Source organism: Dermacentor andersoni, chromosome 10 (assembly GCF_023375885.2).
Source record: "Dermacentor andersoni chromosome 10, qqDerAnde1_hic_scaffold, whole genome shotgun sequence".
Classification (NCBI taxonomy): Eukaryota; Metazoa; Arthropoda; class Arachnida; order Ixodida; family Ixodidae; genus Dermacentor; species Dermacentor andersoni.
This window is the reverse complement of record NC_092823.1, coordinates 85144840-85165840: the sequence shown is the minus strand read 5'-3', so window position 1 is coordinate 85165840 and position 21001 is coordinate 85144840. Positions and strand designations below refer to the sequence as shown.

Here is a 21001-nt window from a genome sequence, read left to right as displayed (position 1 = left end):
TTGGAAAAGTTGGTTGACGAAGAAAAAGAAGATGCTATATATCACCGTATTTTAGATCAACTAGCCAAGCCTAACCGCAAATTTCCCGGTGGCCTAAGCGCGTTTGGTGCTCGTTTTACCACTTGAACATCTTGAAAGAGCAGCGCAAGAAAACTGAGACAGAAAGCAGGAAATACACAGGACACGTTTTGACTCTTTGGCGTGTGTGGTAGTGTGTGCGCGACGTTGTGTGTATTCAAATGAGGCCTCGGAAACGATATCTCGATACTGAAGATGTCGCACACCTTCCCTACACTACAAGAAAAAGCTTACTTGAAATTTCTGTGCCGCAGACTGCAGACACAGCGACGCAGCCGGTAGAGTTCAAGATCACGCATGTTCCATGTCTTCAGCGACTTGCAACCCCACGCCTCCGGAGTCTGACGAAGATTCTGACGTGCCTTCAGCATCGCCTCCGCGCGAAGAGAATGAACCAAGTTCTTGTGGCGTACTGCCGTCTGATAGTGATCTCACGCTGCAGCCAGAACGAGCCCAGGAGGAAGAGCCAAAACTAAATCCTGACGACTTCTTAGCACTGCCTGTGAACTTCGCGATCAAATTCCGTGGATTCCATGGAAAGCGGTGGAAGCACTGCAGAGGTTACTTGCATATGTTCTGCGAAGACGTGATTTACCGGTGACAAAGTTTCTGTCCGGCAAAAAAACGCTGGCATCAGCATCGACGCAGGCAAGTTTCATTATTATTGCAATGATTGTAAGTCTCTCGTAGCTGAGACGTCGGGACTCCTGGCTGAGCGAAATGGAACTCGGGGCAGCTGCAGTGTCTGCACTAAAGGTACTGCGAGCGAGAGATGATGCGTGACGGGCATTTCTTTGTCAGCCTCCCGATGCGCCGACAGTTGGCGTCCCTACTTGCATAAAAAGACATTGCAGTTGCCCTCCGAGAAAGGCTGGACCACATTGAAGACTACTGCATAGTAGCGAAACAAATGAAATGCCGGACATAACGGACCACAAAACATACCGAGCCATGTGCCAGAAACTAAACAAATATGACCTCAGTCTGACCGTTAACTCCGATGGAAGCCCACTGTTTGAGTCTCCAAAGTATCTTATTCGGCCAGTTCAGGAGACAGTCAACGAACTACCACCCTGTATCCGCAGCAAACATATTTTCGCCACCATGCTTTGGTATGGGCAACCGCATCCTGGGGCGCTACAACGTAAAACTATTCCAAACTTTTCTATTCCAATTTTGCAATCAGCCCACCGCGATCGGTCAGAAACTTTTTTTGGACCACACCCACTTCAGCTGTCTGTCACGCGACGTCACGAAAACCGCGATAGCTCACCATTTGGTATGACGTGTACAGACTGATTATGCATGATTTGACCGAACCAAAGAAAAATAGTTCTTTCTGATTCGACGCCTTTTCCCCATTACCCCTCGGTTATTGGTCAAAAGTTTTCGGGCTGCACCCACTTCACCTGCGTGTCACGCGACGTCACAAAACCGCGAAGATCACCGCGTCAAAGTGACGTGTACGCGTTAAAGATGCATTAATGTGCCGAATAAAACTGAATTTCTTTATAAATAGCCGCAGGCTGCCCCGTTCCGAAAGGAATAAAAGATGGCTGCCACCAATCGCTCCGGCACCGGCTACTCGCACTTGCCGGAGAGCGTGGGTTTATTTGCGTGTAATAAAGCTTTTTGCGTGACCGTGTAACGTTTTCGAGCACTTTGATTTTTTGATTGCCTGCGTTTTTCTAACGTGAACCTAAGTTTAAGTGCAGGAGGGTGTCTGGATTTTCATTCCATTAAAATGCAGCCGCCGCGGCCGGTATGAAACCTGCTAAATCGAGTACAGCAGCGCAACGCGACAGGCAGCTGGCTACCGCCGCGCGTAGAAAAAAAATTAAAATAAAGAAGGAAAGGAACCAGAAATGGACAAGCAATGCATTACAGAATCAATGCCTTCACAATACCACAGAATAGCAAGTGTGTTTCACAGCCACACAATGTATGCGGAATAGAAACCTTTTATATGGCCGGCGCTTCGACGTCTAGGCCACAGGAGCCGGTGCACGCATGGTCAGTGACCAGGCTACATCTCGCTCTCCTGCTTCCTTCCACGGCGTCGATGTACTCACGTGGACAAAAGACTTTGTGGTAAGCGTCTCGAGCACCTCGCGTCGGTGGTATAGTGGTTAGCATAGCTGCCTTCCAAGCAGTTGACCCGGGTTCGATTCCCGGCCGACGCAGAATCTTTTTTCTCGTTTTTCTTTTGTTATGAACATTTATTGGATGCGCGTTTAAAGCGATCGTGGGCCCGAAGATTGATCATTAGGATTTTATTCAATGCCAGCGTAGCATTTCTCTTTACGGTGCTGCTGCTCTTATGGAAGCCCAGAGGTGGGTTTGTATTTTTGTCCGCGCCAGGGAATGCGTACTGCTCGCCGATTGCAGCAGCACATCGCAGCAGTTCTTTGACAGTGCTTGCGACGCTACAGTGCTGTAAACTGTAATTCGTGGACAACGCACTTCGCGTAACTTTTCGTTGTACGCGTGGGGTAATGATGTCCCGAAGAATTGTTCAATAGCTCACTCTGTAAACATCTCCTGTTTCTCCCACCCAATTACCTCTGCTAGGCCGATGAGCCAACATTATTTTATTTAACCTTTACCATCACCGCAACCAAGCCAGTAGCACTGTCCCCATCTCCATCCTCCTCCTCATCATTGTAATAATATGGGAAGAGCAAAAACAGAAAACAAATTAGCATTCTTATAATGATTCACGCACTTCCCGGTGTCTGTCTGCATCTAACTGTTCTCCCGCCAACTTGGGTTAGTGGGTATTCCACGGTCATATGGCTAGAGTATCGGGCCCTCGTGCTGAGGGAACAGGGTTCAAAACCATTCATCGGGTAAGCACTTAACAAGCACTTAACAGAATACAGATTTCACAACGACATATTCAGGTACTCCTTTTTTCCACATGCAATCCGTGAATGGAGCATGTTGCCTGATGACGTTGTCACCTGCACATCACTCGAAACTTTTATCGCAAATTATCAAACAATGCTCTGTAGCTACGATCTGCACGTAGGCGAGCTGCGTCGTACAATGGCATTATGATTCACTTCTCAGTGTCTTGTATTCTGCCCTGATATAAATACCTGCTGAATCTTGTCTCTTGCGCATTGCACATCCAAAATATTTACATTTCTTTCTTTGTTCTTCTGTGTGCTAAACCTTCCAACATGGCGTTTACTACCATTTTTCCCCGCTCCTGTTATATAAATCGTATAATGATTATAGAGTGCATAAGTACTGCCTTGTTGACCCAAACTTATCTATGTCCCCGCCTACTTGAACTGTGTTCTCTTGAACATGTATCCTGGCCCTTTCCTGCAACAGCCTCAAATGTGAGGCTAGCAGTATGTTCTAATAAATAAATAAACTCGGGCCAGTGAATATGCACAGCGTTGACACCAAGCTGGGTGTGTGCCTCTGGGTGTGTTCCGCTTTTCAGGGAACCTGCTTGACAGCAACATGGGTCATGGGTATGTGCCACTGAGTATGCCATTAGTATTAACCTCGATACTTATCTTGAGATGGGTTCTCTCAGAATTTCCAAGCCTCTAACGGTTTTCCCGCCCACCTGGGTCACTGAGTAGTCCAGGGTCCAATAGGTCTAACATCTGACTGCTGTGCCGAGGGAACGAGGCACAAAACCAACCGTCGGGCATGCTAGGCTTACCTGTATATGACATTGGGTCTGTCATTAGGCATGTGTAGCTTGGCCATGTGTCTCTTTTAGAATAATTTCTTCCACCCCAGCTTGGGTCACTGGATATGCGCGATCAGATATGTGCCACACGTCAATGAACGTCTTTCACAACAACTTGGGATTACTGAGTTTGTACCGCTATTCAATGAAACGCTTTGACGCCAACTTCGGTCACTGCGTACAGGCCACTATGTGCCACCGGGTGTGCACTGCTCTTCAATGAACCTGTTTGATACTAACTTTGGTCACTGGTTGTGTTCCACTCTTCGAAATGAACTGCTTTGGCACCGAAATGGCTCATTGTCTATGCGCCGTACTTCAATGAACCTCTTTGACGCCAACTTGAGCAACTGGGTATGTGCCGCTGCGTACGTTCACCTCTTGAATAGCAAAAAATAATTACAGATTTACCCTGTAATAGACAGAAATGAACCCGTGGCATATACATTCAGACAATCTGGTCAGAATATATATTCACACATGCTCCACGCCACAGAGACGCCTAGTTGCATTCAAGCGCCAAACACGGCGCGTTTTGGCGGGAACACGGTGTTTCGCAACATTGTTAAGATGCTAGTCGCATCAACATCGACATTAATCGTGTGACGTCCTACCGGAATTCTTTCAGTCTAGAAATAAAGCCTCATACACTTGCTTTGTAGACAAAAAAAATGTCTTCAAACATTCGAATGAAATATATTGTCAAATTGAAGCTTATTGTGTCAGCGTTTGGGACCACTGAGATCAGTGCTCGGCAGACTGACTGGCAGTTCAGAAAGAAGAGTACCTTACGACACTCTCTAAACACATCCTCTCATCACGCCATCCTTCCAATCTTATGCTACGATGTCAGTGCTCCTCAAGCAAGGACAAGTGCTCGTAAATAATCTGCAGCCGTCCACTGCAGCTCGTCGAGAGTTTGGGTGTTGCCCGTTATTCGAAAGTTAGCTTGAAAGACTGCACCTATCTTGGGGTCCTGTTGCATACTTGTACGGTTCTAATATATATAGCTATGTTGCGCGTATATTCTTTACTGTAGTTAAATTATTCCTTCTTTGCAATGATTAAAGGCCAATTATGACTCAATTTGGCTACGACTCCAACACCCTAGTTTCCGATAGTTTATAAGCGTATCATCTCCCATGCAATTTTTTCTAATAAAGGACGAGTAGATTCGATACGAGACGCTCTCAAAAGTCAAATAAAACTGAAAACAAGAAGGAAAGCCGATGCTATCGCCTATCACTGAAAATGACGCCGTACACAGAACTTTGAGAATCAGCGCAGCACTTCGGCATGACCACCAAGATACGGCGGTGCCCGCATTGCGCTAAATATCTCAGAGGCAGCATTGCTGGGATTTGCGTCACATCTTCTGAACTACTAGGTGCGTAGGTCGTCGCTGAAGCTCTATTTAAAGCTCTTTAAGTGCCGTTAATAATCAAATTAGATTATCATCTAGCCTCACTATGTCTTATACTACTGATCCCTAGCAATTTAGCTGAACTAAAATTTTGTCGCAGTTGGCGTGTATGCCACAAAGTTAATTTTTTTCACATAACATCACCTTCAGCACATACCATAGTTCTACACTTCAGTGTCTCGGCCAAGCTTCTTTACACAATCTGTGAATATACAAATTAAGAAAATTGCAGCTGATAACTTGGCAGTTAGAACATCCTTATGTTGAATAACTAAAACACATTGAAGGTGAAAAAGAAGGAAATGATGCCTTGGAATATCCCTCTCATTTGATTCAATGTGCCGTTTCCTTGCTTTTCTAGCTCATATTTTTGCATCGATGGCGATAGCAAATTATTAGACAGGTATATCAAGTAAGTATACTAGTCTTATCTGCCATATAAGCTTGTAAACATTCGCTTTCTAACTAAATTAATGAACATGGTGTCAGGAACGCACAGGCAAATATGAACACATTTCATTCGATGAGCGCCGACACTCGCTGTCAGAACGCTGGCATGAAGAAGTGCGGCAGGAGCAGCGAGCGAATTTACCTTCGCGCTGCCTCTCGCTTCAACGCGAATTAAGCGGCGAGAACACAACGCACATGAAGCTACCAGAACTCTGCGCACTCTGTCGCCATCCCAGATCGCTTTCAAGATGCACTGTCTCATGATGAATGTCGATGTTGATGCGATTAGTATTCAAGAGGTGTGGCGAAACACCGTGTTGCCCCGCCAAAACGCGTCATGCTTGAGGCGTGAATGCAACTAGGCTCCTCTGTCGCGCTTCCCTCAGGACACGCTGTGCCATCTAGCGACGCCGCCATGAAGTCTGTGGGTGGTGTGTATGTGAATATATATTCTGAGCAGATTGTATGAACTTATGTGCATTGCGTTTGATTCCGTCCAGCATATAATAAATCTTAAATTATTTCTTGTTATTCAAGAGGTGAACATATGCAGCAGCACATGCCTATAGTTAGCCAAGTTTGCGTCAAGGAGGTTCATTTAAGAACGCTACATATCCGGGGGAACATATGCAGGGACCAAATTTGGTGTCAACGAGGTTCGAAGATACCTTGATTTGGGCGAGTTGGCTCATTTTGACAGTTTTCATAAAAAAGCGCTAAAGACGAAGTCGAAGGAACACATACGATAGAACTGGCGCTACTTCCAACTGGCGTTTATTACAAACGGTTATCTATTTATGCTCTGCGCGTAATATATCTAGATGCGCATATATCTAGGCACTTGAACTGATTGACCATACAATCGTGTCTATGATACGATCCATTTCAATCTTTGTGTGTATGATAATGAGTGCATGATGTACCTGATGCGCAGGAATAAATGGATGACCGTTTGTAATAAGCGCCAGTTGGAAGTAGCGCCAGTCCTGTCGTATGTGTTCCTTCGTCTTCGTCTTTAGCGCTTTTTTATGAAAACTGTCAGGCTCAAAGAATGTTAATCGCAATAAAGGCTGTAAACGTTATGCAAATTAGTTTTGTTTTTGCTTCTCACATATGATTATTATGATGTTGATGATGTTGGCGGTACTGGCAGTGCTGATGACGGCGGTGTGGATTGGTTGTGGTAGTGGTAAAGGGTAGATAAAATGTGATTGGCTCATCGGCCTAGCAGGAATGATTCGGTAGGAGAAACAAGAGATGTTGACAGTGCGACCTATCGGGAAATGCTTCTGTAAACGATTACCGCATGCGCGTAACGAAAATTAACGCAAACTGCATTGACAACCAATCAGACTTGATAGCCCCGTAACGTCGCAAGCACTAACAAAGAAGTGCCGCGATGTACTGCTGCAATCGGCGAGCAGTGTGCATTCCCTCGTGCACCGCAAAAGACATTGCTACTGTGACAGCGAATAAAATCCTAATGATAGGTATTCGGGCCCACGGTCATTTTATAGGGGGATCAAATAAGTGTTCGCAATTCAGTCTTCAGTCCCCAGCACGCTTTAAGAGGAAGCTTTAACTCGGGTGCTCCTATATAAATACATGTAAAAGGAGAATTCGTCTTTCTCGGCAACCACAGCACCAAATTTGACGAGGTTTGTTGCACATAGAAGAAAAGTTTAAAATCTAGTGACTGTTGGCTTCGAATTCTTTATTTAGGTGGTCAATTTCTTATTAAAAAATGGGAAACATAGGAAATTTTCAGAAAACAAGACTATCGAGTTTACAACTCTAACTCAACAAGGAAAAATGATTTCACAATTCTGTGAATTGCATGTGATAGTTCATCTAAAGCGGGCAAAATTGATTTGTTACATATGAATGTAAAAAAATCATTTTCCTATGGGTGGGCAGCGCAACCCGGAATAAGGACGAGATAAAGTACACAATACGAGCGCAGATTAACAACTGGTTTATTTCAAGCAAGGAACTATAATATACAGAAGATGTAAGCACGTGTAAAGTGACGTTTACAAGGGTGTTAGCCTATCTTGCCCTTAAAAAAAATCAGTTTCTTTATCCGGCCTAGAGCTGGCAGACCAGCTCTGGGCCGTCCGGCAAGCCAAAGATGCCGCTCGAGTCCAAGAACTTCGAGCCGTCACCTGAGGCCACCACATCAAGAACTGCCGGACTATTCTTTACTGAAGTTTCTTCTTCTTCTTTATCCTACAGAGTGATAGAAGTTTGGCTGACGTATGCGCCTGAGTTCACACGCATGAAGTAGGCCTCCACAATCTCGCGGTTAATTTGATTCATATTTTTATGCAATATTTCCGTTGTTCAAACATGGGTTTGCATGAGCAAACTCTACAATGCGCGGCCAGATTAGAACCTGTTTCATTCCGTCTTGGCAGGAACATTGTTGAAGTGCTTCAGGTTTGTTGACGACTACCTGGTAGTTATCCACTCTCAAAACAGTTCCAAAGATATTGGAGATATCCTCGCAGCCTTTGATAAAGAAGGAATGGGTCTCAGACTTACTCATGAACTGCCCAGCAATAATGAAATTGCAGTTGGATTTGCAGTTAAGATTAACAGCGCAACATATTTGTTGGCAATATAACCCCAGGACAAGTAAACCAATTCTAAACTACGCCTCGGCACACTCCAAACTTGTGAAAAGAGGAATTGCTATGACGTGTTTGGGTTCCGCACTTAGAAAGTCATGCCACCACCTCGCCAATTCGAGCTTTTCGCAACAACTCAATCGTCTAGAGAAGGCCGGTTTTCCTAAATATATTATCGTGTCAGTATGTGAAGGGCTAGTGAAGAAAATAAAAAAAAGGGGAAGCACCCCCAACAGAGATAGAAAAAGTTAAAAAGTACGCTGTCACCCATTATGTACATCAGATGGGGCATGGGTTAAAAAAGACAGCCATGAAATAAGGTGTTCAAGTAGTCTTTTCAGCAAATAACTCCTTAAACAAGATTTGCAATCTTGTCAATAGACCTAAACAGGCGTGCAAAGCTACATGCAGCGTCAAACACTTAGAGAAGCTCGTGCCATGCTCGGTGCGAGTGGTCTACGTCATTCCACTTTCGTGCGGCAAAATGTGCTTTGGGCAGACGGGACGCTGCCTTAACATCTGCCTTAGGGAGCACCAAGATTCGATCAGGAATGAAACAGGTTCTAATCTGGCCGCGCATTGTAGAGTTTGCTCATGCAAACCCATGTTTGAACAACGGAAATACTGTATAAAAATATGAATCAAGTTAACCACGAGATTGTAGAGGCCCATTTCATGCATGTGAACTCAGGCGAATGCGTCAGCCAAACTTCTATCACTCTGCAGGATAAAGAAACTGATTTCTTGAATGGCAAAGATAGGCTAACACCCTTGTAAATGTCACTTTACACATGTTTGCATTTTCTGTATATTATAGTCCGTTGCTTGAAATAATAAACCAGCTGTTAGTCTGCGCTCGTATTGTGTACTTCCTCTCGTCCTTCGTCCGGGTTGCAATGTTCACCCATAGGAACATGTTCAATGACCAACTCGCCCAGCTTGCCGTGTTAATAAAAAATCAGTAATATAGAAATACAACTTTTGCCGAACCCTTGTAGACGACGTAACAAATTCACATAAGATAGGAATTAACATATCGATCGAATTAGTCCGCTTTAAATAATCTAATGGATGCCGTTTACAGAACGGCGATATCTGTTCTTGGTGCAGAGCTATTAGTGTATAAACTTCGTGCGTCTATATATTTAAAACTTTCGAATTTTTGAAATTTTTGTTTACAAAATTCAGACCATAAATAGAAATTCCGCTTCATATAGTCACTAGAATTTAAATTTCTCTCACAAATGCAACAAATTTTATTAAAATCGGTCCAGGGGTTATCTCAGAAAAGCATTTCTGCGTTTTACATGTATTTGAATAGGCCGCGTCGGAATCTGGCCTGAGCTAAGGCTATCTTTAAAGCGGGAATCAAATAAATGTCACAAGAAAAAAAAAACCTGCGTCGGCCGGGAATCGAACCCGGGTCAACTGCTTGGAAGGCAGCTATGCTAACCACTATACCACCGACGCGAGATGCTCCAGAAACTCACCGCAAAGCCTTTTGTCCGCGTCAGTACATCGACTCCGTGGATGGGAGGGAAACCTAAATGTAGCCTGGTCACTCACCGTGCACGGACCGGCTCCCGTGGCGTAGACGTTGAAGCACCGGTCATAAAAATAATTTCCTTTTCGCATACATTCTGTGGCTTCTGAAACAGATTTGCAACTATGCGCTATTGTGAGGGCTTTGATTTTGTTTATACACTGCTTGTCCGTTCCCAACTTCTGCTTTCTTTTTTTTTTTACCCGCGACGGTAGCCCATTGTCTATCGCGTTGCGCAGTCATACTCGAGGTCGCAGGTTTCGCAGCTGCCGCGACGGCTGCATTTCAATAGGTTCGAAATCCCAAAACGCTCGTTCACTTAGGTTTAGGTTAACGGTAAAGGGCCCCGAGCAATCAAAAGTATTCCTGCATTCCCCACGAAGGCAAGTCTCAAATTCACATTGTGGTTTTGCACATAAAACTCCCAAATATAATTTTAGCTCTTCTTGGCTTAATCGCACAACCATGCAGCTCTCCAAATTGCAATCTTCTTTGTTTTCTCTTTCTTTTTCCTAACAACCTTAATCCTAAAAAAAGTTTATAGCATTTGGCAGCGACTTTATTGCGGCCTGCCTCTGTTAGTTATTGTCATGGTAAACGCCAAAGAGGGTCGAATCGTTACAGGTTGTGTGGCCCAGCAAGCAAGGCGCAATCAGTACTGTTTATGGGAAAATGCGATGTGTGGTGAGCAGGAAGCAAACGTAATCTGTATATAATCTTGCGGCAGATAAGCTTCGTAGAGTAGCGAGAAGTTAATTACGCGTAAGTGGGGAGCACGTTTCATAACTTTACTTTAGTGCAGCAGGAATTGTTCTGAAAGACAGCAACATGCTCTCGCAGCTTTAACACTGCAACATTCTTCAATGGCGCAGGAGTCGCCGTAACCACAAACGTTTAAGACGTCCACAGTTTGTTTTTTTAGATTTAAGGAATTAAGGCCGTCGAAACCTGCGCTGCGTATATATAGGAAAAGCCAATCAAGCCGTACGATATTATAGTATGGGCTCGATTACTGACACCTACATTCTTACAATTTTCCAGGTTTTGCGTTCAAAATTCGCGAACGCCACCAGCGTTCCCTAACATTTGCACCTCGCCTATTTGCGGTGTCATGTTGACAACACTGAATGCGTTGATTTGGTAATTTGGGGTATTAGAGGTCTATTCTGGACACGGCGGCTACCATATAGTTTCTCACTATATTACCTAGAGGGAAATCAGGTGCTGCTGCGTTGTTGTATGCATGGGAATGCCGGTATATTGCGACTTCGGATTGGCATCGTTCTCGGATAGCCAGGCCAACACCATTCCGTCTGTCACAATGATTCATTTTCTACTAAAACATCATGTAAATAGTTGTTTTAGCTTTATTATTACACGAAAACATGTTTTGTTTAAATATGAGAACTTGTTATTCATGTACAATTATATGATACATAAAAAGTATCAGCGGGTCGCTAAAGTTGGAGGACAGACCACAAGATTCGCGCTCGCTTTGAAACAGTTTGTCGTCTGTTGTTGCTTTTCTTCCCTTCGTCATGCATTGTAAGTGAGTAAAGATGCAATTTGCGTGAATGGAAACATTTTATGAAGAATTTACTTTAAGAACGCGTTATTTGTGTAGCCATATCCACGTTTTAGACGAAGCCTCTTACAACACCAGCCAACACAACCTCGCACACATGTATACCGTCATTCCCATGACGACACAAACTCCCATAGACGGTGGCGCCAGATTTCCCTCTAGGTGTTATAGTGAGAAACTCTATGGTAGCTGCACGGCCACCATTATCCGCCTTATTGACTCTGATGGCCTGTCGCTAGCTCACGTGCGTTGAAATTTGTGCCGGAAAACAGAAGTTTTGCAAAATGCCATTTTGCGTTTTTATCAAGATGACGAAACGTGACGTGGGACTGTAAATGTTATCGACTAATGCATCTTTCTCGTCCTTGGCAGCTATGTTGCGACGTTAGCGCTTCAAAAAGAACGTGAGCGGTAGCGTGCAGAAGCCAGCGCAATGTATCTGCAATTTCGCGAATATGTAGTGGCGATCCAAGATAGCCGCCATGTCAGCTTGCTGATTGGCTGAAGGAATATGCCGTGAGTAGCTTTACAGGAAGTGTCGTTTCGTAAACATCAATTTGACGTCGCGTGACGTTGCGCTAGATCACCATTGAAGAAATTTACCGCCAGAATTTATGGTGCGACGAGCCACGCGAATTATGCTAACGAGCGATCATATGCAATTGAGTTCGAGAGGGATGCATATCGCTGAATTTTCCCCGTCATCTTGGGTCATAATTTTTTTTTTTCATAACGCGTACTTATTGCATTTGCATCGCTCTCGGGAGGTGATGGCATTTGTGCTTTTGGGCCATCATTTTTTTAAAGACGCGTGTATTTGTAATAATATCGGTTGAACATTACAATCATTCTGCAAGTTTATTGCACCTTTCTTTGCTGTAGTCGTATCGTAGTTAAAATTAATGACTTTTCAGATCATCAGAGGTTATGACAATGGCGACATTTAATTTATAAAATAAAGTGGCAGTTTCGCGCCAAAGGCAAAAGATCGATTGCGATAGCCAATTATAGTGGAAAGCTATACAAAATAAAAATAGTAGTTTTATCTGTTTTATAAACTTGTAAACATACACATACTAACTAAATTAACAAGTATGGTGTCACGCGCGCACAAGCCAACATCAACTCATCTCACTCGATCACCGCGGAAACTGGCTGTCAAAACGCTGGCGTGAGGATATGCGGCAGCAGCAGCGGGTGAAGTGACATTCGTGCTGTCCATCGCTTGAACGCAATGTAAACGTCGAGAACACACAGCACGCACAATGCTACAAGCCACCGACGCACCTAGACTCTGCCCCCAAAGCAGATCGCTCTCAAGATGCCGCCACGTGACCACGTGCAGCCGCCACATGCGCAGCTGCAGCCGGTGTAGAACCAGGCCCCGCGCACTCTCGAATTCCAGCGATCGCCACAGAGGGCGAAAAATCAACCGCGGCTCGTTACAGCATCAAGCACGTAAGTGGAGCTACTGCAATTTGGTCGTATACTTTAATTCGTAAGTTGTCTGCTAGGGGCGTTCAACGCCGCTAAATATTCGCTCTATAAATGTACAGTCGACCAAAAAAGTTTACGGACCACGGCATCTCAGAAAATTCAAAATATACGAGCAGCCTTTAAAAGCAGCCAGTAAAATTGGGCATCACAATGTTGTTCGCATATGCCACAAAAGGCTGGAAATGGGAATAACAGGCTGTGTTTTGAAGCTGAGGATATATTCAGCTTTTTGTCAGATCTCTTGCTCCGTAAACTTTTTTGGTCGACTGTACATATAGTAACCGACAAACATAGTTAACACGTCATTGTTTTACAAAATAAGCAGTGCATTATTTTATTGGACTTGTTTTATTAAAGTAGGCGCTTTATTATTGAATAAAGGTTTTGAGACCGCACTGGTGTGTGATAAGCAGCAGCCCACTAGTATCGATTGCAGTCCGTACCGTTTATCGATTCAAATTGTACGCCGGTACTATTTGCGAACGGAGTAGTCATTTCCTTTGAGAAGCGTCACGTAGGTTTGTTTTAATTAGATAACAACACTATATCAGCCAGTTGATACGTCCAACTTTCGATAGCCGAACCTGCTTAAAGGCACTGAACTTCATCAGCTGCGGCGTTTTACTGGCATAACGGCTGCACGGCTTCCGTCGTTAGTGAGCCGCCTTGTCTGGCCGCGTAATGACGTGTTACTTTAAAGAATGCTCTAGCTAACGCGAAAATTCATCGCTGGAACCAAGTACAGTCTGCTTGGAGACTATACCCACGAATGCGGATTAACCTTTCAGCCTTTGGGCTTGTGCACCGATGAGTAAAAAAGCATTGCTTCACATTCTCAACTTTGAATTTCTTTGCGTGCGAGGCTGATAAAACAGATTACTGTAGTCATTTTGTAAAAGTTGAAAATAATAATTATTGTGAGATTATCGCTCTTCAAAGGCAATTCAAACGAGGCTCTTCTTCTTTTGTCACGTTGCTAAAATTCCTAACACGGAGTGCAGCATAAATAATAAATAGCTTTGGCTGTTTCTGCATAAATGATACATTGCGATAAATTCACTGCACATTAGTGGCAAACGTGCTTCCTGTCATACAGTTAGATTAATTGCATTTGAGACATAATAAAATGTCTAGTGTATCTGGCAGAAAAAAAGATGTCATCTAGTCGAGGCTTCACTAAGCACAGCCCACACAAAGACACCATTGAAAGAAATGCTCACACAAAGACATCACTGAAAGAACTACACACGCAAAACAGTGCAGTGTGTGTTTGCTTTCCTGTCGTGGAGCGTTTTGTGCACTGTTCTTACTCACACATAAACCACAAGCTCACTCATACTTACGCCATAGTAATTGAGGGTCTTTTTTCTTTCGACTCTAGCCTCCAAGACGCTGCTCACACTTGTTCACGCCTTTGGACTCTATTGTCTCTTGACGGACATGTCAACAGTGAATCTGTCACCAGTGGCAGTAACATCAAGGGCCAAAATCCTCACAAGGTAAGTTTCGGAACACCAACTAGAACCGTGATTTGTTCTATTGGACTAACGTTTGTCTCACCATTTTTTTTTTTGCATGTTTGTCATGGCTTCATAATTTCTTTTTTCAGGAAGACGGACAAAAGAGAGATTATTGGTCTGCAAGATGCCCACGCCAAACCATAGGAAGCTCAATGGTCACTATAATGACAACAGGTCCTCTTGACAGGTGCCTTACCATTAAATGTTTGCAAGTCTATCAGCAAGCCCTATCAGGAAAGCAACAGTCAACAGTTTTGTATCGTACCGAGCGGGAACGCTGAAGTTTTGTTTGCAAGCTTACTTGCTTTTAAGGGCGTTTTATGACAAACGGGGAAGTAACATGTTCAGTCCCAAGTTGTTCCTTTTCTAGTCATTATAGTCATGACGACGAGAACAAAAACAATATAGCAAGCTCGTACTTGCTTGTGCACAAACTCTGTCATCTGCTCTTTGCAAATAAGCTTGATGGGCGTTATCACCAAGTATCACATGCTCCCTCACAACAATAATTTGTTACATGCAAATGCAAGGAATTTTAGAACGGTCTAACGCGCTCAATGAAATTTTGAGGAAGTGATACTTCATGCTGACTGAAACTCTGGCAGTCACTGTTCATTTTATAATTTTATTTTTATTTAATATACCCTCTTGGCCATATGGCATTAAAGAGGCAAGTGGTTACAAAGTAGTAAAGCCAACAAACAAACAAGTGCGGCCAGTTCTGGTAATTTAATAATTCTCTTGATTATGTTTTGCGAAAAAGTTTGTTATCGGTGATGGCACCGATACTTGAGAAAAGGTAGTTTCATTCTTGAGATGTACGGGGGATTAAAGGTTGAACGAAAGACGTCTTGGGGGGGGGGGGGGGGGGTAACATGAATCAATTCCTACCTTACTGCGATGATTGACACGTTTTGAAATGTACTGAGGCCGCCGTATGAAGTCGTCGTAAAGTATGGTGTGGTGTAAAATTTAATGAAATAGCGAAAGACGGGTGACATTGTGGAGGTTAGCTAGTAGGATAAGTGCTAGGCTAGTTTTAATTGAGGTTATACTCGCAGTACGGTTATTGTGTCGGCAGCGGCAGGCAAGCGGGGGGCCCCGACGGGCGAACGCGCGGCTAGCGCCGGCGCAGTGAAGGAGACACGGAGCTAACTGCTCCCGATGAAAACCAGAACGAAGGCTCAGCCGACCCGCGGCCGTTTATTATTAAAAAGGACTCGCACGCCAGATGATACCTCCCGATTGGTCCAAGCTCGTCACATGACAGAAGGGGGGTGCGCCATCTAGCTAAACAACTACAAAACATACATGTACGATGACACAGAGATCTGACAGGGGGCGATGCTATACTACATCATCCCCCCCCTGGAAACAAAGTAAGCATACAGTGAAACGCGCACACATGACGCGCACTTAAGTCCAAAGGCAATTTCAGTTCGTTCCCCCCCAAGTTCACACACGCGCACCAGTCGCACACAAAGCACGCACTTAAGTCCACAACAATTTCAGTCCGTCCCTGCCCAAGTTCACATACACGTGCACCAGTCTTGGGCACCAAAACACAGGCAGTCACTCAAACAAAGTCTGACAAGGAACACGCCACAAAACTCACTGCACCGCAACAAGGAGCACATTTTATACCTGTGTTAATGAAACATGTGGACTGTCTGCTAAATGTCACAACGAGGCCCTTAGCCGTGGCATTTCGAAGACGGAAATACACTCTACACTACAGAAACAAAATCATCGAGCCACGGAGGCCGTTTTCTGTCACGATGAGGACGCGTGCGTACCTCAGAAGAACTTTGGGGGTTGCGATGCGTATCGGTCGACTTTGAAGACCCAGTCGTCCCACTACTATTTCCCTCCCCCTGGTTGGACAATTGAATGTGGTTATCGCTCAAAGCTGGAGAGGGTTGCCCAGGAAGCTCCTCTCGACGTCCCAACAAGTCCTGGGAGGCTACCAATTCCCCAACGGAATCAGAGAAGACTGCTGACTGTGTAGACTCTGAAGTGATACAGTCAGACGCACAACTTAACTGCCTATGAAAGGACGATGTCACGACAGACGAGTCATCGGAATGACTATCCAAGTTTGAATACGAGCACAAAAAGTTTCTATCACTTGTACACAATGTACTACCTGCTGGATCCTTCATCACTACGGTTAACTTAGACACATGCCACGTCTTCCCATCACTGAGTAGAAAAGTAGATGGTCCTATCTGGGTCATGACTTTACGAGGTTTACTGTACTTAAAAAATCCTTTCCTGTTAAATCTTATTCCGACGGTGTCTCCCACCTTGATACGAGTTGCCTGAGCACCTCTACGTTTGTCTACGTACTGTTTAGTCTGCCACTGTTTCTGCAAGACCCTTTCTTGAACTTGAGACACAAGACTGTCCTGTTCCCGTAGATCTACACAGAGCCGCATGGTTCCATCCTTCTTGCGCACCACCACGAGTGGAGACACCCACTCAGTAGCCTCGACGCGCTCGATGACGTCGCAGTCCTCGAGACGTCGCAATTCATGTGTGACCTGGTCACGGAAGGCCAGGGGTAGTCGGCGCAACTTTGAAGATACTGGTTTCGCATCTTGCTGCCGATGAATTCGGTGCACAAAGTTGTTGACGAGGCCCAACTCGTCACTGGAAAGGTGATCAAAATCCGGAGGCACACCTGTGGGGCTCTGTACTGAAGGAAGCGATGGTAGACGACATGTCAGCGACGTACCGTCGATCTGTATGCCCAAGTGTTGGATGGCGTCTAAACCCAGCAGCGATGTTCCTGTAGTCGTTACGTGGAACGTGACGGAGCATGACCTTTGGAAAAACTGGACAGTGGCTTGAAACAGGCCTTGAATGTCGATGCGTTGCTTGGAGAAATTTTTCAAGTCCACTGTTTGCGACAGTCTGTGCTGTCGACCAAAGTGCTTTCCAAAATCTTCGGCCGTCATCAATGAGACAGACGCTCCCGTATCCACCGGCAGTCGCATGGAGACGCCGTTCACTACGACCGGAACTTCCAAATCTTTTTTAGTTTCGAAAGCGCTTACCGTCAAGACAGACGCGGACGGCTGCCCTGCGGAAGTTGAAGACAGCGTCTCTGCGGAAGAGACGTGTTGAACAGTACGGGTTTTTCGGCATACTGATGCAAAATGGCCCAACGTGTGGCAGGCGTTGCACCGCCGGTTTCTTGCGGGGCAATTCCTGTACGTTGCAATATGCTTCGTGCTGCCACACCGGTCGCATGCACCACGGTTCCCGGAGGAGCCATGTGCGAAATGTCGGCCCTCTTGGCGGCTTCTCGGAAGAAGTCGGTCGTCTTGGCGGCTTCTCGGAAGAAGTCGGTCGTCTCGGCGGCTTCTCGGATGAAGTCGGTCGTCTCGGCGGCTTCTCGGATGAAGTCGGTCGTCTCGGCGGCTTCTCGGATGAAGACGGTCGTCTCGGCCCGTCGACGGAACGCCAAGTTGAGTTGCCTCGATTCTTCGAACATTTTCGGAGCCGAACGCGCGGTTCGCTCGATGCAAGGCTACTAACGAGCGTCCAATTTCTTCTGCCTTGTCCAGGGACAGGGTTTCGCCATGAGCCAGCAACTTTTCGCGAACGCTGACGTTCGCTACCCCATGTATAATTTGGTCTCGGACGCGCTCGTTGTAGGCTGTGCCGAAGTTGCACTGTACCGCCTTCTCCTTCAATGCGGTCACGAATTCCAGGAATCCTTCTCCCTCGAACTGCCTTCGACTGGTGAATTCGTGCCTCTCCGCCAGAACATTTGTTGACGCGGCGAACAGCCGGTCAAGCCGCTGCAAGAGTTTCTGGAACTCTGACGCTGGCGGGACCGCATCACTTGACGATGACGCTGCGCCGGTTAACTGCCTTGCTGCTTCCTGCTCCTCGTCTGCAAAGTACTTCCGTTGTCCCTCACGCCCGAGAGCGCTGACGAGCGCGGACGCTCGTCGTGCGTCCGTCCAGTCGCCACCGCCGGCCGCTTCGAGGTGGGCCTGAAAAATTTTTTTCCATCGATACCATGGAATTAACGGTGGCCCGGGCACTTCAAGAAAGACTGGAAGGTTCGCCGTAAAAGAAGCCATGCCCGGTAGCGTGCAGGAGACAGTGCAGGAGGCAAGCCGGAGCTCGCAGCAGGAATGGGCCAGGAAGAACAAAGGGGGCGAGAAGGCCTAGGCTCGGAAGCCTCGCGACGCCAAGTGCGTTGGCGGCGTTTGCCTGCCGTGCGGACACGGGAAGGGTCGCTTCACTTACGAAGCTCGTTGGTTTCCCGGGGCTTCGGTCGGAACCGCTGCGGGAATCCCATCTTCGTCGCCAAAAGATGTTGTGTCGGCAGCGGCAGGCAAGCGGGGGGCCCCGACGGGCGAACGCGCGGCTAGCGCCGGCGCAGTGAAGGAGACACGGAGCTAACTGCTCCCGATGAAAACCGGAACGAAGACTCAGCCGACCCGCGGCCGTTTATTATTAAAAAGGACTCACACGCCAGATGATACCTCCCGATTGGTCCAAGCTCGTCACATGACAGAAGGGGGGTGCGCCATCTAGCTAAACAACTACAAAACATACATGTACGATGACACAGAGATCTGACAGGGGGCGATGCTATACTACAGTTATAGCTAGAAAAAATGAAAAGAGTAGAGTTATTTTTTACTAACTCAAGTGAAGTAATAAGATAAACGCCGCTGGGATCGCATATTGCAGATGCATATTCATGTTTTGAGCTTATTGGAGTCGTGTGAAGCTGTACTTTTAACGAAGACGGTGCTCTACAAAAGTTGCACCGTAAGTTCCTGAGCATATGATTGGCGTCATTCGTGACGTGCTTTATATTAATGGTCCACTTTTAGTTATTTGTAATGCGTACAAAAATATCTATATGATATGACGAAATCTAAGGGAATGTTGTTAACACAACAGATGCTATTACTGAAATTAGATATGAATACGCGCATTATTTTACCTTTGTTAATTACAAATGGTTCATGTACAGTTTGCATGAAATCAATAAATAGGCTAGCCCTGCACCATAAGAGATAGCTAGAAAAGGTATGTTCACACAATCGGCCCACTTCACAATTCTCAAACAGACAAATCACTCAAACAATTTTTGTTTTTCTTCAAACAGCAAATGACAAACCTGAGCAGAGTGTCTTCCCAAGAAGTTTTTTGAAATATGCTCGGAGTAAGTTTGACTTAACATTCAGCCAATCAACAGCGGACGAGCAAGGGACGCCTCAACGTGGGAACTTGTCTTCGTCACGGCTCTCACAAATATGTTTGCTTGTTGAAACGTGTGATCCAGGCTGAGGCTTCCCTTGCTCACCTCTGTTACTCACTTGAAGTGTTCATCTCCTTGCAAGCTCTTTGCCTTGTTTGAATACATGAAACCGTAAATTGCATTTCCCAAGGATCCATGAGCATATTTATATGTTTATTTAGTGCCCCTGTTAATTCCCACAATATTCGCTCTTGAGGCAGAACCGACTATGTGTTTTGCCAGCGGACAAGGAAGGTGGCTTTGTAGTCCTCAAGGAAGGTGATTTTAATAAGAAAGCCTGCTCTGCGATTGTGTCTGTGTTCGACCAGTGTCGTAATGTATCTATTCGAAAGATCAAGCTAGAAACAAAGCGTCTTTGCAAGAAGGCAGACCTTGGTCAATTGGTTCGTGAAATTGACAACGCGAAGGCTGTTTGCCTTCGAATCATGTTTAGTGCGAAGACGCACAAACCCGAGTGCCCATTAAGGGTAATAGTTTCAGAAACCGGGTCATGGCAAGAAAGTTCGCTCTTTTCTTGCATAAAAAATTCGGGATTCTTAATATTGACGACCAATTTTTGGTTAAGGGATCTGTGCAGCATGGATTGACGAAATGTTTATTCAAAAGCTGAGTGTCTGTATCGGTTCATGTTTGGCGCCTATACTAAGCGACATTTTTCTCGCCCACCATAACAAAAACCTGTCGCGCACCTTGTCGGAGCACAGGGTGGGTAAAGTTGTCAGGTAAGTTGATGACTATCTAGTCCTTTTTGAACCAGACACATGTTCTACTGTAGGCAAGCTTTACGAAGTTTTTTCTTCCGACCTTAGCCCCCTTACTCTCACGCTTGAAGAGCCGACTGATAACGTGCTGCGTTTCTTACATATTCAGCTCCAGTTCATGGAAAGGCACACGTATTGGGAGTACAAACCTAGGGCTAATAAGCCCCTGTTGCCGTATCGGTGCGCCCACTCGAAGCTTGTCAAGAGGAGCATTGCCGACTTGTGCTTTGGAAATGCAATAAATTAATCTGGCTACCATGAGATGTATGCGAGTCATATGGATCAGTCGGGAAGGTTATCAGCAGCAGGGTTTCCGGAGTCAGTGCAGGTTTCGGTCGTAGAGGGGCTGCTAGAAAGATGCGGGTCAGACAGCACTACTCGGGCGACAGATCAACGGACGGAACACAGAGGGAAGGTAGCGGTAGTGCCCTATCCGCATAGAGTGGCACACAGTCTTAAGAAAATGGCTTGCCTGGTGGACACAAAAGTGGTCTTTTCAGCACCAG

At 45.5% G+C, this 21001-nt stretch overlaps 1 long non-coding RNA gene and 2 other non-coding genes across 4 annotated transcripts; 2 read left to right on the top strand and 1 right to left on the bottom strand.

Moving 5' to 3' along the window:
- The first annotated feature begins 2189 nt into the window (after positions 1 to 2189).
- Positions 2190 to 2261, top strand: TRNAG-UCC (transfer RNA glycine (anticodon UCC)). Its single transcript has one exon. It is a non-coding gene; the product is annotated as a tRNA-Gly (tRNA).
- Positions 2262 to 9694: 7433 nt separating this feature from the next.
- TRNAG-UCC (transfer RNA glycine (anticodon UCC)) lies at positions 9695 to 9766 on the bottom strand. Its single transcript has one exon. It is a non-coding gene; the product is annotated as a tRNA-Gly (tRNA).
- A 2177-nt stretch (positions 9767 to 11943) lies between these two features.
- Positions 11944 to 20725, top strand: LOC129380713 (uncharacterized). Of its 2 annotated transcripts, none has more exons than XR_008608900.2 (4): positions 11944 to 12882; positions 14303 to 14420; positions 14531 to 14628; positions 20605 to 20725. It is a non-coding gene; the product is annotated as an uncharacterized lncRNA (long non-coding RNA). The 2 variants fall into 2 exon arrangements; XR_011890399.1 differs by lacking the exon at positions 20605 to 20725 and adding an exon at positions 19582 to 19638.
- Positions 20726 to 21001: the final 276 nt, after the last annotated feature.